This window comes from Pan paniscus, chromosome 11 (genome assembly GCF_029289425.2).
Source record: "Pan paniscus chromosome 11, NHGRI_mPanPan1-v2.0_pri, whole genome shotgun sequence".
Classification (NCBI taxonomy): Eukaryota; Metazoa; Chordata; class Mammalia; order Primates; family Hominidae; genus Pan; species Pan paniscus.
This window is the reverse complement of record NC_073260.2, coordinates 20,111,431-20,129,998: the sequence shown is the minus strand read 5'-3', so window position 1 is coordinate 20,129,998 and position 18,568 is coordinate 20,111,431. Positions and strand designations below refer to the sequence as shown.

General features: G+C 38.9%; 1 protein-coding gene across 2 annotated transcripts in view; it reads right to left on the bottom strand.

Moving 5' to 3' along the window:
* BRINP1 (BMP/retinoic acid inducible neural specific 1) overlaps positions 1 to 18,568 on the bottom strand; it is a 203,339-nt gene that overhangs the window by 47,558 nt on the left and 137,213 nt on the right. The gene's annotated exons all lie outside the window — the stretch shown is intronic.

The window sequence follows — 18,568 nt, the reverse complement described above, 5'->3', positions numbered from 1 at the left end:
AGGGTATTATTGGTGAGGCTTCCAGTTGCATCACTTTTACTTAAACTTCTCAGGTCATGACTTTGGCCATCTCTGAAAGGCATACTCTATTCTGTTATAGTAGGACTGAGGCTAGAGCCATGGTATATACCTTTTCCATTTGTGGAGAAAACTCTTATTGAAAATATAACATTATTGTTTATTATTCTTTATTTCCTCAAGTGCTTTCCTTAAGTATTTATATAAACCCTATTTATGAAACACAAGTTCTGAGCTAGGCACTAGGCCTATAGAGATAAAAAAAAAAAAAAAAAGACACAATCCTTGCCCTTGGGGAGTTTACAATATAATCAGCAGGCGTAGACATGGACGCACATCATCATAACATGGCTTTATAGACCTATAGCAGAGAGAGCCATATGAGGCAAATGAACAGCAGAAGACTGCAAATAACATTGTTTAGATAGCAGGGAAACCTTCATAGAGGAGACAGAATTTGGGCTGGTTGAAAAGCAAGTAAGAGATCACTAGGTTAAAAGAAGAACAGGAAGGACATTCTTAAAAGTGGAAAGGCATCATGTGTCTGAAAATTCCTAGTGAAGAAATGAACTTGGATGAATGGAGGTGCTCGTGCTGTAGAAAATAGCTGTAGAGAGGGACAGAGGCCAGTGTGCAAAGGGCTTTATTATATGCTAGGGAATTTGGACATTATTCTGTGGATCATAGGTACACATTGGTAGTTTTGAAGGGTACGAGTAACATAATTAGAGTGATATAATTTAATAGGACCACCGTAACATAAAAACTAACACATCACTAGACACAAGCATCACTAGATAATTAATTTTCTCTTCTTTGCTCTAACAGTGAGGAAGCCATGGTCTACCAATAGGAAGTGACCAGCCCATGGTTACAGGATTAGCACTCTGGATTACATCTCATGATCTTCTCTTTATACTTGAATATTCAAAGTCTTAATACAGAGAGCCAATGATAGAGAAGGATTTATTTGGGCATGAGCACTACTCTGGTACCTATGAAAAGTCAGCAGAGTGGTCTATTGTCTGTGGTGCCCAGAGAGAAGGACAGATCTGGGCTAACTTAATTCATTAGGGCACTTTCACTTAGGACATTTCTCTCCACCTCATTTGGAGCTGCAAACAGTTTTAGCTTCCAATACGAGGTAATGGTTCTACTACTCACTGTGTAAAAGAGAACTGTATTCTTATTTGGATTTTTTTTTTCTCATTTATGCTTCAGGGACACTCCTTAATCCAACTCATCAGGGATTTGCTGAACAAGGTCAGCATTTCTTCCATTTTCTATTCACAGTTGTTTCTAGATTTTTATCTTTTTTCCATTTTCTTCAGGTTTTATATATACTTAAATAAGCCCCATCCTTTCAACCTGTCTTCACATGGCAGCTAAAAGAGAATATTTTCAGAGGGACATTGTGGGAAAGAAGATGATTCCTCCAGCATGCCTTATGGCAGGAAACCACACGCTGTAGTCAGAAACCTGGGCATGGCTGCACTGCATGCTGTAGTCAGAAACCTGGGCATGGCTGCACTGCATGCTGTAGTCAGAAACCTGGGCATGGCTGCACTGCATGCTGTGGTCAAAAACCTGGGCAGGGCTGCACTGGCTCCTCTTCTTACTACCTAAGTCATCTCAAGCAAAATATTCAGCCTGCCTGTTAGGTTCCACTTAGTATCTATGTACAAGGATTATTGAGAGGACTACATGAAAGAATGCCTACTAATTATCTGGAAAAGCTCCTGGCACATAGCAAGCAAACAATAAATGTTATCTATTCTTATTTTTGATGTGATGACGATGACGATATTGATGATGATGCCACTCCTCTGATTAAAGTGGTTAAAGGTTTAACAAAACCTTCAGGATTAATGAAAGAAAAACAGGTGTGGGTGTGTAATCAAAAGGCAGTCTTCACATATTTGCAGAGCTTTGATAAGCAGGAGGGTTTAGAATTCTGTGCCTGTTGAACCAGCATTGGTGACAGGGCTGTTGAGAAAGGTGTATATGTCAATATGCATGGAAGGGATTCTAGCAGATTAAGCTATACAGTTGAACAATGGGCTGCTGTGAGACTGAGTGAGCTCCACATTGATGAGCAATGAGTCCGTATGGGTTTGAGTGACTGTTTGGGAGGGCTACTGTACAAGGGCATAACACACATACCAAAACGTGAGGTAAAACAAATCAAGAATAAAGTCCCTTCTGAACTGAGTCTACAATTCTTTCAGAGTGTGCAATTCTTTCTGAGTCTACAATTCTTTTAGTCATTTTATCTATATCACCATTTTCTCTTCTAGAGCCGAATTTATTTTTAGCTGATCCCAATCCCCCATAGGCAACTGGGTGTATGGATCGGGGTTAAGTTTCTGTTGCTTAAAGGAACTCTACAGACTATATTCTCAGTTCTATTTTTCTAGCTTGCTCATCATTTTCTTTCTCCCTTCTGTAGGGGATAAAATATTCTATTCTTGGTCCCAGCCCAAAAGGAATTTGGGGAGAGCATTTATAGAAAATTGCGTCAAATCATTTTTCCATTTGGCAAGGATACAAAAGGCAGTATTACCTACCCCATTTAATGCAACTGAAAATAGATGAAGTTTGGGGTTGGGGGTTTTCCGGGAGCAGCTAAAATACAAAACTGGCTGCTCTTTAAAAATGGAAACTCAGAACATGCCGAGCTGTCTTGGAGGCAGAATCTCCTGGGCAATTTCGAAAGAGAATAATGAAGACATAGCAATTAAAAAGCACTTTTCTGTAAAATGTCATTACTGTTTAAAGTTACATAACCATTTCTACGGCAGCGGAGGTTCACACAGCAGTCACAGAGAGAGTCGTCTCCTGATGGCCTGTGTCCAACAAAGAGGCCCAGTGCTGACCTCCTACATGGGCGCCTGAATCCTGCCTGCTTCAATGGGAACCATAAATAATTTGGAGGGGGATTTGGCTTGTGAAACCACTGTTTGAAAGATATACAGCTGCCGGCTGGGGTGAAATATTCTGTCCCCACAGTTCCCAAAGACACAACACACAGACACACACACACACACACACACACACACACACACACACGGAGAGAAAGAGAGAGAGAGAAAAGAAAACTGAGAAAATGAGAGAGAAAAGGGCTACTGTTATTGCCAAGCATATAAATTTTGCCTTAGAAAACCCAGGCAGGCAATAGTTGAGAGTTTTATTTGAACATCAACTCACCCACACTGAACATATGGAATATTTTTCTCCCAATCTTTTTATATATTAAAATAATCTTGTTATAATTTAAAATGGAATGTTTCACTGTTCTGCAGAGCATGTGGGCAACGTATATGTGGGAACACCCAAGATGTCTTCCTTCTCTTTTCCTGATTTGTGCCTCATTCTTTTTCCTTTCAATTCACTTTCGACAGGTGCATCTCACAATATTTTTTGTAGCTTGTATACAGTCTTTGTGTGCTGAGATATTATTTCTCTTTCTCTGTGTCACATGATGGGATATCTCTATTTCCTTGCCTCCCTCCTTCCTCTTATCTCCTAATATTCTCTTCTGTACTCAGAATACATCAGAAAAACCCTGCCTTTTTTTCAGTACCTGCAATACACACATCAGTATTGTTCCTCCCATAATCTTTGCACTTGCGTTTCCCTGTGCACCGAATATTCTCTCCTCAGATTTCTGCTTGATCCCTTGTCCTATAATCCAGACCCTCCCAGACCCAGGTTAAAAGGCATCTTCAATTTTTTTCGTAGGATTAATTCCTGGCTGAAATTATCTTTTGAATTTGTTTTATTTTTAATAGTTTTTCTATCATCCCCATTAGAGAGTAGGCTCTAGGGAAGAAGGGACCTGTCTGCCCCCTAAGGGCCCCCAGAGTATAAACTAAGGTCAAGCCCAGTGTAGGCTCCAGGCACTCATTTGTTGATCAAATAAATATATATATATATATTTTTTGAGACCGAGTCTCACTCTGTCACCAGGCTGGAGTGCAGTGGCACAATCTCAGGTCACTGCAACCTCCACCTCCCGGGTTCAAGCGATTCTCCTACCTCAGCCTCCCGAGTAGGGTTTCAACATGTTGGTCAGGATGGTTTTGAGCTCCTGACCTCATGATCCACTTGCCTCGGCCTCCCAAAGTGCTGGGATTACAGGCATAAGCCACTGCACCCTAACAGTCAAAGGAACTTTGAACTTTAAACACTTCCTCCTGCAAGGAGGAAGTGTTGACTTTGAACTTTAAATGCTTCCTTCTCCAAGATGAAAAGAAAGGTGTCTCACGAGGCTTCTGAGGTGTTAGAATTTAAAAATCAGGTGACCTGGCCAAAGTCTCACAACTAAGGTAACAGAACCAGGACTCCAATCTAGGAATTCAACTTGAGTTCTGACACACTCGAGGGTGACCTGGCTTACAATCCCTGTGGTGGCTCCAGCACAGTTGAGACCTCTGGCAATGTTTTATACCCCCTGAAACTCAGGGATTTTTTTTTTTTTTTTTTTTTTTTGCCTATGAGGTTGAAACCCCAATCTCCTTGTATACTAACGAAGAGAGAAAAGGCATAAACTTAAGGCACAACTCGGCTGCCATGGACTGCATGTTTGCGCTCCCCATCCCCTGCATACACACATTCATATGCCAAAACCCTCACTTGCAATGCCATGGTATAAGAAGCCGGAAACTTAGGAAAGTCATTAGGTTTAGATGAGGTCATGTGGGTGGTGCCCTTGTGATGGGACTAGTGCCCTTATAAGAAAAGGAAGAGATGGGAGAAGAGACAGCTTGTAGCTGTCTACAAGCCAGGAAGCAGTCCCTCCCTCACCAGACACCATATGTGCCGGTACTTGATCTTAGACTTCCCAGCATCCAGACCTGTGACAAATAATTTCCTTTTGTGTAAGCCACCCAGCCTGTGAAATTTTGTTACAGCAGCCTGAGCAGACCAAGACACTGTCATAATTAAGTGTTCAACAAATGTTAGGTTGCCCTCCATTTAACTAGATATCAGATCACATTCATTGCCTGGACCAAACTTGAACCCTTCTTGAAAAATCCTCCTTGAATAGCACCATTTGAGCCAGTATAAAACATGCTAAGAATGCATTTTCTTATATGAGGATTAAAATAATTATTATTGGTCTTCGTTTTTAATCACTCCATCATTTTTCTTCTATTAATTTTCCTTCCTTCCTTCCTGTTTTCCTTCTTTCCTCATTTTCTTCCCTCCTTCCTTCTTCCCATTTATCTTTCCTTTCTTTCTTCCCATCTTTCTGCTTCCCTTCTTTCACACATATTCCTGAAGCCCTACTATGTGTCAGGCAGCTGTGCTGTGGATACTAGGGTGAATGAGGCAGACAACTCCCTCTTGTTGTAGGTCTTACTGTTTACTGAGAGAGAGAGAGAGAGAGAGAGAGAGAGATATGTAAACTAGTTGCTTGGATGCAATGAAACCAGTATTCTATGAGAAGTACAAGTTTTTCAGGGAACACAGGGAAAGAACAATGAACTCAGCAGGGACTGGATTAGGGGTGTTAAAAGCACTCTCCACTCTCCTAGGGGGTAGCATTTAAGCTGAGACCTAATGGATACAAGGGGACTAGGGGATGAGGGATCCACAGAAAGAGTAGTCTAGACAGCGGGAAGAGCATGGAAAAGGCCACGGGCATAGAACTCCTTCCAGCTGAGAATCAACTTGGCCCTCACATTTCTTTCTGACTAAGGTTCGTCTTCTTTTGTTTGTTTGCTTACAAGTTCCCTAGAAAAGAAGAGAAAGAGTACTTGCACACAAGAGATCAAAATTCTGAAGGGAAGGGTGACACAAAGCAGAAATCTGTGAGCTCCTTAGAGGAAATAGCATTTCTTATAGTACAAGAAAGATCTTTATTCATTATAAGATGCGATTCTGAGACTCAGGAAAAAAATGGGGCTCACTGTGTTATTGAGTTTCAACCACTGGGAGTACTCAAGTAACAGAAGAACTTTAGGGGACCCTCAAGTTGGATCTCTGGAGACCTTCAACAACATTGATGATATTGCTAGCAGGCACCTGGATCAACTGACCATGCTCTGTGAGGCTGGGGAAAGAAGAATATCTGGAAAAGATAACTGGGAAAGAAGATCCAATCAACAGAAGCTGAAGGTGAACCTAAGACCTGAAGATTATAGCCCAATCTTCATCGCTGACTTTGATTCTGCTCTTTTGCTGACAGGAACTCAGCTTGTTTCTCCTTTTAACAAGTAGTACATTAGGAATTGTTGGAGGAAATAAGAGGTTTAATGCATGCTTCCCACCTCCTAAAGAAACAGAGAGGTTACTCAGATATTGAAAACTAAAGCAAAAAAAAAAAAAAAATTCAAGAACGGGGAAGAAAGTCCTTGATTGATGATTAAAACATTAAAAGTAGTATTGTGTCTGGCACATAGTAGGTTTTTATAAATGTATTTCAAGTATTGAATAAGTCAGTGATCTATTATGAAGACGAAAGAAAATAGGCCTGGAAATAATGAATATGGAAGACTTTGTAATGGCTGTGGGATGTGGGCTGAATCTTGAAACATGAGCATGGTCTGAATAGGTAGATAAAGAAAGTGAACTCAGTATGCCATAGCAGAGGGCATAATTTGGGTCAATCTAAGTCTTTCTTATTCAAGGCAAAGACCATGCATTGTCATAGGTTGTTTTTGGTAAGCTTTATTTTATTTTATTCTATATCCTAATTACCTAATACAGTGGTATTTTTGATGGATTTGCTCTTTTCTGACCTATTTCATTAGATATTAAATACACGATTTCTTACAGTGCCAAGGGAAGAAGGAAAAAACACAGGTTCTATTTTAGTTGAATATAAATATTTTTCTATCCTGTTCTTGTATCAGAATGTGCCCCCTGTAGATATCTCTGAGCTTTATAGGAGCCCCAGCTGTTGTCTTGTACCACTAAGTTCTGCTTGTCAAATTCTGTCCATTTCCGAAATGCACAAGGTGAGGAGAACAACAGCAAGGACTGCACCTTTTGCAAAAAGTCAGCCTGATCCCCTTCCTTGTGAAAGCCCAGGGATTTCAGACTGGCAGATAAAGGACTTTATGGCTCCAACAGCCATGCTGAACTTCAGTGTAATGAAGGCATGCAGGTCAATTACCCATCTGTTTGTGTTTCTATTGCTGTGAATTACAGTATCCATCGCTGACAGCTCATTGGAGTGGAATGAAAATAAGACAATAATTCACCGGGTGAAACTGTGCAGAAAGGGCGAAAAGGCTATGATCTCATTCAGAAGTTCAGCTCTGTCTCCATGATGGGTCATTTACACTCTGGAAAATGAAGAAAGGCAGCTACCTGGGGGTTGGTGAGTGGGTTCCTGCTTCCTTGATATAAGAATTCGGAAATGTCCCCTCCTGGTTAGAGTAATCTTTTGTGTTTGTAAATAAAATCATCTGATCTGCAGGATCTTAAGAAGATTTGGAATCCTTAGGTGAAAGACACAGGTATATGGAATTCAGCACAATAAAATCACCTTTTCAGCAATCAGACGTTTCAAAGGATGAAGCAGGTTGCTTTGGTAGCAGAGGACTCCCCAACATTGGAAGTGTGGAAGCAGAGTTTGAAAGGTGACATGGCACAAACAAATCTTGGTTCCATCAAAGATTCAGATGGCAGGTGGTAGGGTGGGTTATCATTGACCCACATTCAGTGCTCCTTCTTATAATGTCCCCTCTTAGAGATAACTACACATCCCCACTCTCCAAACTTAAGTTCACATGACATGTTTTGGCCAATGAAATATGGGTGCGAGTGATGTGTGTCTTTTCCAAACAAAGCTATAGAAAACAACATATGAGCTCATCAATCTCTCTTTTTACAAGTCCAACAATGTTCCAGATAGGGGCCATCGGAGGAGCAGAATCACAGTACTACTGTGACCACCATGTAGCATAAGGAAGAAATAAGCATTCACTTTGGCAAATCGCTGAGATTCAGGAATTGTTTGTTAGCACAGCATAACCTAGCTTATACTAACAGATACAGGAGTTGACAAACTATAGCCAAATTGACCTGCAGTCTATTTTTATAAACAAATTTTACTGGAACACAGCCATGCAGATAAAAGAGTTGAGTAGTTGCTACAGAGAACATGTGGCCCACAAAGCCTAAAATATTAATTATCTGGTTCCTAACAGAAGAAGTTTGCCAACTCTTCTACTAGATGACCATCAAGATTTTTTCCAACCTGACTTTTCTATGATTCTGCTCTGTGCTGTTGTTTATTCATTTGTCAAGCAAAGATCAATAAGGCATCCATCATGTGCAGACACTGTTCTAGGTTCTAGAGAAAAGACAAGGAACTAGAAAAGGCAAGGAACTAGGAAAGGCAAGGACACAATCCTTGCTGTCATGGAAACTACCCTGTAGCGAGGGAGATAAGACAACAAATAAATAAATAAAAATAGAAAGGATTTATACTGATTAGAGGGGTTGGGCCAGAGGGACTTCCAAATGAGAATTTTAACTTCAAAAAAAGATAATATAGCTTAATTTATGAAATCACCAAGGATAAGGAAGCCAGCATACTTTTTTTTTCAATTTCATAAAATTTCAACATGAACATGTTCTTGAAGCTTTAAGAAGAGGTTGGTTCAATTTAAATATAAGCTTCTTCACAGAAGTCATGATACAAACCAAATTTGGTACCTGTAAGAGTCTGTGCTACCTGATCCCTGGATCAGCTGATGTCTTCAAATTATTCTCTTACCCATCTCCCTTCTTTTTCTTGTTATATCCTGCCATACCATTATCTCTGTTCTCCAAGCATGCCAAGTTCTCTCCTGTTCACATTTTGCCTTCAGCTCTCACTAACTGTTTGACCTTGAAGAAGCTAAGAGGCTTAACTTCTCTGATCCCCAGTTTTCTTATCAAAGCTTCTTTCATAAAGCTAGTGTAAAAATTAAATGAGCTATTTTATATCTTGATTGTCGTGGGGGTTACATAACTGAATATGCTTGTCAAATTCATACAAGAGTCCACCTCAAAAGGGTATATTTGGCTGTATGTAAATTATATGTCAATGAACCTGAAAATAAAATAACATAAATAGCACTTGTGGAGCTCTTAGTACAGGGTAGTTGTTTAAGTGACATTACTTTCTGACCTTGCCCTGTTTTCTATTCCTTTCTCCGGAAGTCTTATGTGGTCTCAGGTAGTCTCTCTGCTGGCAACCAAAAGCACCTTGCACATATTTCCAATCCCAATGGGACACTTACAGTATCATATGCGTGCTCATGTTCATGTCTCTCCTACTCTATAAGCTTCTTGAATGCAAAACACAGCTCATTCATCTACCATTCCCCTGTCATCTAGCACAGTATTGAGTACCCAGAGTACGTGTTTGAATGAAGGCAATTTTAGACAGAATGTGTTTCAGAGAGGACTGTGGTTCTGTCTTCTATGTTTAGCATGCCCCATCTCTACAGCCATCCCTCATTAGCAAAACCTGTATCTTCTTTCACAATATTACAGCTTGAGACCTGAGGCTTTTAAAATTTCATCTCAGTAGTTACAGACACGTGCTCAGAAAGATCTGAGTAAAAAAATACACGGACACAAAGATATTCTTAAGAGAACAATGGTGCTAAAAGACTTGGCCACTAACTTCAGCAAATAATTTGTTATGGATCCATTGCTATAGATTATGATTCTTGAGGACAATAACTTTATCTCTTTTTTTTGCATTCTTTCCAAGGTAACAAGCCCAGTGCTAGATCATAGTAGGTATGCAAAAATTAAAGTACTCAATTGAACATCTATTAAGAAAGTCCTTTCATTTACCACTTTATTAAGCCAGTTCTATACTGGATGCTAGAGATACAAAAAGTGAATATGACATGGTTTATGGCCTCATGGGGCTCTAGTTTGGCACTAGAAAAAGATTTATAAATGTAAAATGACAATAAAATATATGCATACATATGCACGAGTTTGCATAGGAACAAAAAAGAAGACCTCTCTAACTTTTATAATAGTAGAAGAGTTTGGGAAAGTCATTTTGTACAGGATTGAACCTGAATAGTATATATGGTCCAGCATTTGCCAAGTTGTATGCCACAGAATCACAAATCTGCAAATATGCCCAAACCCAAATACATTCAGAAAACTCTGTACTTAATTCACCTCTTTAGACTCATAATACATATTAGCACAGTCAAGACACTGAGAAGTCCTGCAGTAAATAAATGTGGTTTATGTTATTGAATCCAGTGTTTTAATATTAGGGCACTTTTGCTAAATTACTGTGTGGTAACGAATAACCTCAAAATCCCAGTGGCTTATAACCACAAAGGTTGATTTGTTGCTCATATTTCGTGTCAGCTGTGCTTTGGCTCTGCTCCAGATGTCTTCTTCATTTCAGATGTAGGCTAAAGGTGCAGGCTTTTTTCAGGAATATGCCATTCTCATGATAAAGGGAAAAGAGCAAAAGCCATGCCAGACAATGTCTCCTAAAGTGTCTTGCCCAAATGTGTCATGTACCATGTCTCTCACATTCCATTGTCCAAAGCAAATCGCATGGACAAGGCCAATGTCACTAAAATGGAAAGTCACAGAGCCTCCCACAGTGCAGTGCTGCCAGTCACATGGAAATGCACTGTATGTATATAATCCTCTTAGAGGAAATGAACAATAATGTAATAATGAAATCTGCCACAAAATACACTTATTTTTACACCAAATCTTTTTTAAATTTAATTACCATATGATTCAGCAATTTTACTCTTAAGTATATATTCAAAAGAACTGTAGACAAGCATTCAAACGAAAACTTGTAAATGAATGTTCATAGCAGCACTATTCATAGTAGTCAAAGGTGGAAACAACCTAAATGTCCATTGACGGATAAATGAAAAACTAAAATGTAGTATATGTATACAATGAAGTATTAATTCTGGCATAAAACAGAATGAAGTACTGATACATGCTACAACATAGATGAACCTTGAAAATGTAAAATGGAGGAAGCCAGACACAAAATACCACATATTGTATGATTCCATTGATTTGAAATACAGTTATCCCTTGGTATCTGCAGGGGATTGGTCCTAGAATCCCACCCTCCCACCACCCTCTGATACCAAAATCCATGAATGCTCAAGTCCCTTATATAAAATAGCATAGTATTTGCATATACGCTCCACATATCCTTTTTTATACTTTAAATAATCCCTAGATTATTTATGATACTTAATACAATGTAAATGCTATGTAACTGCTGTTACACTGTACTAACTTTTTGTACTTTTTATTGTTGTATTATTATTATTAATTTTTAAATAGTCTCTATCTGGTTGGTTGAAGCCACAGACCCAGAACCCACGGATATGGAACTCAAGGGTATAGAGGGCAGACTGCACCCAGAATAGGCAAATCTATAGAGGCAGAAAGCAGATTAGTAGTTATCAGGGGCTGAAGGGAAGGGGAAATAGAGAATAACTGCTTAGGGGGTATAGAGTTTGTTTTGGGGGTTGTGTAAAGTTGTAGAAATAGTAAGGATATTTGCACAGCATTGTGAATGTACTGTTGCTAAATTTAACACTTAAAAATGATTAAAGTGTTAAATTTTATGTTGTGTATATTTTGCAACAATAAACAAATGAGATTCAAAACAAATCGATTCGACAGTTCAAATAACTTTAAACCGTAAACATTTATTGAGCACCTACTATAAGCTAAACACTATGAGAAAGAGAAGCAAATAATGAACAAATGAAAAAGCATATGGTTTCTCCTCTCAGCGATCTCAGTTACAATTTAGTGGCAGATGTGTACAATTGTACACATAAGACAAGACAGAATGTATCTGGAATATAATAGAGGCACATTAAAAATGCTTTGTTGACAGTGCAAAAGGAGAGCTTAATTCTAAGGTAAGTTGTTAGGAAGAAGATAAGAAGTGGCCCAATCATCTTAAAAAATAAACAGGCACCATATCTCCATGGAGTCAATAAACTAATTATCATGGGTAACTTATTTAGGTTTTGGCCATCCTGATGCCTCATTTCTGCACAATCAATGAGATCGACAAGGAATCTAATGGGACATGGTTGTTAAATAGACCAAATTGCCACATCAACCATTTATCTTTCACGATTTCCATGCTGAGTACTTGGCCACAAGTTTATTTGAAAGGTATAGCCCCACATGGCTACATACCAAGAAGTAACTCCCTGATACTCCTTCTCTCAGCATCAGTTTACACCCCATCAGTTTGTGCTTGCTTAGAATTCTTTACTCCTTCCTGCCCAAGTCTGAGTCTTTAAGTTCCCTCCAGATTCCAGGTTTCTGTAGGTCAGAAGCAGCTCTTTTTATAGTCATATACTCCTGGGTTGCTGCAAAGCCTAGTATCATCTATTCTAGGGTTTTTTTTTGTCTTCTCCGGTTATAGATCCATTTCAGAATATGAGAATAATTATGGAAATCGGTCACACCTACACAAGTTGGCAAGTAATTTTAGGAAAATCACAGACTGTCTAAAGTAAATAGCAGAACCTAGAAAGGTTATGGTGCTGGCACATGGAAAGGGCTATATAAATTCCTGATCTAGTAAAAACCATGACTATTATATATATGCCCCAGGTTGGGAAGCAAAATTATGTAGAGTTTAAGAATACCAGCACTGAGTGGATCTGGGTTCAAATTCCTGCTCTAAAAGGTAGTTACTTAACTTTTGTGAGCTTCAATTTTCAAATCTGAAAAATGAGACTGTTGAGGTTTACATGAAATATTCATATAAAGAAATGAGCTCTATACCTGGCACATGAAAATTACTCACAAATAATAGCCGTTATTGTTAGTATTCTTATTTTATGAACCTTCTTGGTTTTTAGATCAGGTGCTTTCTATGTGATTTCCAAATAAATGAAGAACAATAGCTCTGAGATACATGTGTTCTTATTCCCATTTTACAGATTAAAAGACCTAAGGAAGCTCAGAGGCCTAATTAACTAGTCGAAGTTCTTTATCACTAGCAAATCTTCTCTGCCCATCCTCCTCATTCTATCCGATTTCTAATTAAATCTTCTCTGCCCATCCTCCTCATTCTATTCGGTTTCTGATTGAGTCTTTGATTGATATCTTCAATCCCTTTCTTCTTGAGAAGAATCCTTCTCCTCTGGCGAGCATAGAACAAGGTGCTCCTATGTTCATAAAGTAAAAGCAACAGTTGGATGCAGCTAGCTGGGTGGAAATCAGTAATCTCATTTTTCATGAAGACACGAAAGGCACTGCTCTTTCATTGAAAGGGCCTCATCGGCAGAGCCACAGGAAGCCAGGAACATAAATTCCCATTAGTGCCTCCAGGTCCCTGCTAACTGGACAAGAGAGGCTGTAGGCATGAGCCATTGCTTGTGACTCTAGACTAATTCCTAACAAAGATGATTCACCCCAAAGCTGCTGCTGAGACCAGGTACTGGCAACAATCACTTAGTGTATCACCCTGAGGTTACAAGGCCACATAAAGTGATGGACGTGTGGGAGAGGAAGGGGCTTTAGAAAAAGGAGACCTATTCACTCTCTGTCTTTTCATCCTCTTTGAGCCTCAATTTCTTCATCTGTATAGTGGGGAGCATGATCCCTAACTCTTAGTTGGTGGGATGGATAAATGGGCTAATGGTTATAAGCTCAATGTCTAAGAAGGATAGCATCTCAAAAAAATGTTATTTTTAAACATTTCTCCTACACTTTCTTTTTCTACTACTTGTTGCAAGATGATTTTGAAAATAGTCATCTTCGCTCCATCTGTGACGTCTAGCTACTGAGAAATGGGATTACCGACACTACTCTTCATCAGACTGCTCCTCTTGCTCTGCCCTGTCCTCTCCCTCTACCCCCTTCTTCACTTCCCCTCCCCTTTCTCTCTTTCCACACTTCTTTCTCTTCCTTTCTTTCCTTTCCCCTTCCTCCTAATCTTCCTTATCTCATTATCTTCCACTGTCACTCCAGCACCAATTATATTCAAAAACTCAATTCAGCAAATACATGTATGTACATGTATACACACACACACACACACATATATATATTATATATAATTCCTATACCCATGGCACTACATTAAATATTATGAAATGTAAAATTGGCAAGGAAAAATCTTTGCCTTTAAAGAGGCCTATACTCTAATCTAATAGAAAAGATAGAAAACTAAACATAAATGAATATGTTGCAAGGTGAGTAAAATAAAAAAAAAATCATACTGTAAATGAGGGGTAATCAAAGAGTTATAATGGGATGAGAGGAGGGACATTTTAATCCAGTCCTGTGTATGTGCATGTGTGCATGCAAGATACCATTTTAAATGGTTCCTGAGGACTATGTAGAATGCCATTCAGTAGAGATGGGAATGCAAGGTATCTCTGGTAGAGGATACTGCTGAGCAAAGACGAATGGGAAAGAAGAGGGTGAGTTGGAGGAAAGATAATCTGCGTGATTGCACGTGTTGGTTATTATCATTGCCTCTTCTAGGAAAGTCCCACCTCCATTGTTCCAATGGGCTTTAGAACTGAAGCTAGAAAGGGAATTTGGGACCCCACGAATGTGGGGAAACCATGGAGTGATTTCAGGCAAGCGTCAGTCCTAATAGGCTATGACTTGGGAAGATTAATACAAAGGGGTGAACTGATGTATATTGAATAAAGATCCATTGAGAAAAATATTAATTACTTGATTGATTCATAAATAAACTGATCAAACTGAGATTATCTTTAAAGTTGCCAAGTACACTTTTTATGTATATGTATTTGGTTTAATCCCCTAGACTGTGATCCTCCACTTTGACTAACACAGTGGTTGTTCTTAATATTTGGCACACCATAAATACTTGCTGTGGTTTTTTGTGGAAGGATTTGCTGAGTTCCTGACTATGTAAGGAACACTGCATTTATTCATTCAGCATATATTTAATGAGCACTTGATATTGGCCAAGCACATATGCCATGGAGGATGCAAATATAAATAAAGCAAATATTTTGCAAGTAACACATTGATAGAGGTGGTAAAAATAATACCTAACTTTTCTTAATGCTTAATCTAAGCCAGACATAATGTATATTCTTACATGCATAATACAACAACCATAGGAAGTAAGTTAGTAATAGAGGCTCAGAGGCTGCAGTAACTTATCTGAAACCTCTCAGCCAGCAAATGGTAGAACTAGTACTGGAACTAAGGTCCGTTTGACTCCAGGGCCTTTTCTTGAAACCACTATTCTACATTGTATCTCCTTAGATAAGAAAGAGAGTGACAATGGTCATAATGTAGAAGGTCAGAGAAGCAAAAGAAGCCAGGAGGCTTCTCAGAAGAGGTGGCATTTGGAGAATTCAATGGTATGACCCTTCCTGGAAGATGTAACATCCAAAGCAATAGCAAAAGCACATGCCCTTTTGAAGAATGCTGTGCATGCAATGTAGCACAGAGAATGGCATACAGTAGGCCCTCAGGAAATGGTCATTAGGTTGAACTGAATCCAGTATCATGTGGGATAAGAAGTGTAAGGGTTCAAAGAAGAAAACAGAGTTCACTATGGGCTGAGTGATTCATTCATGTATTCATTCACACAGTCGTACAGCAACTATCTTTTGAGCAGTGTCTATATATCAGTCTCCGTGTATTGTGCCAGAGAGAGAGATGGTCCTTATCAAACAAGAATCTAGGATAATTGGAGAGTCAGATTAATAAAAGGATGATGATACTATTGTGTGGCAACTCCTAGAGAAGAAGTTGTGCAGACCATCTAATGGCCTGGGGAGGGGAGTTTAGAGAAGCTTACCTGAGAGAGATGAACAGTTCAGGAATTGGAGAAAGGCTGTGTAAAAGTGCAGGGCAATAAAAAAATAAAAATAATCGTTTTCAAAAGATGCCTGTAGTGAAAGGTAAGAAATGGCGTGGGCCTGGAGCATGGATATGGTATATGTTGGGTGATAGCATAAGGCAAAGCCAAGAAGATTGGCAAGGCTTGCATTTGAACAGCCTGGTGTTAAGTTAAGAAATCTAAACTGTATACCAAAACTTTCACGGAGGCTGTGAAGGGCTGTGAGGAGGGAAGCGAGAATCTGATTTGGCTTTAAGAAGATCACGCTGGCTGCTGTGAGTCAACGGATCAGCAGGAGTGAGATCTGAACAAGAAGCCTGCTTTGACCCTCATTGTACTGATCTGGGGAAGGGAGAAATGATGAGACGAGGAGCTGAATCAAGGCAGAGGGTGGAGAAGGAATGATTCTGATGAGGGGACATTTGTGCTTGGCATTGAGAGATGGGCCACATTCAGTAAAAGAGAGTGAGGATGTCATTTTAGGCATGAAGAGAGTCCGGGTGCATGAGTGATAGGAAATCTTCTAGTCTAGAAGGAGCTGAGGTTTCAAGCAGAGACAGAAAAAGTCAAAGAAGAGGAAGAAGATGGGAAGAAGAAGGAAAAAAGAGGAGGATGAAGAGAAGGAAGATAAATGATTTAAGACCAAGAAACCAGATAGACCATTTGAATGTGAAGATTTGGAGAAGGCTCTCAAAACACAAGTCTCGGGTGGCCCTGTTGGAGATTCAGGCAGAGGGCAGATGATACCTCAAGTTAGTGGTCTTTGACCCCATCTCCCTTCCCTGGCCTAGCCTCCCATCTCCTAATGATCTCTATCCTCCTTGCATTCATCCTTACCTTTTGGAAATTGGGAATAAGCTAATGACCTCACTCAAATTTTCAGGGGAAATACCTTATGACACTGAATCTACAAATCTAAGATGATATTTACTATAAAACACACCACTTGTTTATGTATACTAAGAAAATAATACCCTGCCAAATTAAACTAAGACACATCATCAATAATAAAAAGCATTCTAATTTCAGAGGTATTAAAATCTGAAAAATCATACAATTTAAAATCTATGATAGGCAATCAAGAAATAAAGATCAAGAAAATGCCTCCATTATCACCTGTGCAAATTGTACTAGCCTCTGATCTCAGGTTCTCCTTTCCCTCTCTGCCAAGAATATGTGCTCCTATCGAAGGCAAATAATTCCAGTTATGCACAAGACCCTATTCACTCTTGCCTGCTCCACTTTGATTGTAAAACCATTCCTCCCTTGCTTGCAGTATCAATTTTTCCCTCTCTACAGAATAATTCTCAACATTAGACAAAAGTTTTGTTGCTTCTATATTAAAAAGAAAAGAAAAATATCACTTTACTCCTGATCACCTTAAGCTATTGTGCCATTTACTGTAATACTACTCTGTAGAGTTTGCCCTTGAATTTCACTTGAATTTGCTCCAGAATTTCACCCCCAGAATTCCACTGAAAACATCCTTTGTCATCAGTGGCCCATGTGTTGCTAAATATCATACTCAGTTCTCAGTCCTCACTTTAATTATACTATTAGCAGTATTTGACGCAGTTACTGCTGTCTCTGTTTTGAAAAACATTCTTTATATAACATCCAAGATTCTATACTCTCGTCTCTCTTCCTACTTTTCTGGCCACTCTCCAGCTTCCTTTTCTTGTTCCTCATTATCATTCTATCATCGCAACCTTTTAACATTAATTTCTCCATGGCACAATAACTGATTTTTTTTCTCTATCTACCCTCTCTCCCAAAGTAATCTTGCTCAATCTCAGATAATTAAATAGTATTTATATCCTAATTTATATTTTCAGTTTTCTCCTCTTACCTTTCAAATGGCTTCCACTCAACATCTACATTTGAATATCGAATAGACTTGTCAAACTTAGGTTCCAGCTCAACTAGGTTTGAACCCATTTTCACATGTCCCATCAAAACTGGTCCTTACCAGTCTCATCATAGCAATGTGACAATTCTACCATTGTAGTTGCTCAGGCAAAACTTTGGGGTCATCCTTGACTTCTCTCTCTCACAAATACTTTTGAGTTCATTACCAAATCATGTCAGGCTAACCTTAAAAATTCATCCATAAATTCAGTCACCTCTCACCACCTTCATTGCAACTATCATGATCTAAGCCACTGTGTTCTCTCACCTGAATAAACATGACAGCCTCCTAACAACTGATATCCTACAACTGTTCTTGCCTTCTACAGTCTTTCTTACTCAATAGCTGTAGTTATCTATTTAAAATCTAAGTCAGGTCAAGTTACTTCTCTGCCTAAATTTTCAATTGCTTCTCATTGCATCTAGAGTAAAATCTGATATAAAGTTTTTGCCATAGTCTACAAGTTTCTACATGACCTGCTCCTTCATTATTTCTCTGATTATAAAGAAGTTTTTTTATTTGTTTATTGTCTGCTTTTGCCATACCCACACATCAATCATAAGCTCAAAAATGATTCATTTATCTTATTCACTGCTGTATATCTGGCTTTAAAAACATACCTGACCATGCAGTTGGTGCTCCATAAATATTGCTAAATAAATAAATGAGTAAATGTATGAAAGAATAAATTTCTGTATCATCCACAGATTTCAGCAAAATATTCTCTCTGCATCCCTTTCCACATCAGGGAGCTACTGAGGCACAGCTTTGCTCCCTGTATACTTCACCATATGGATACTAGATTA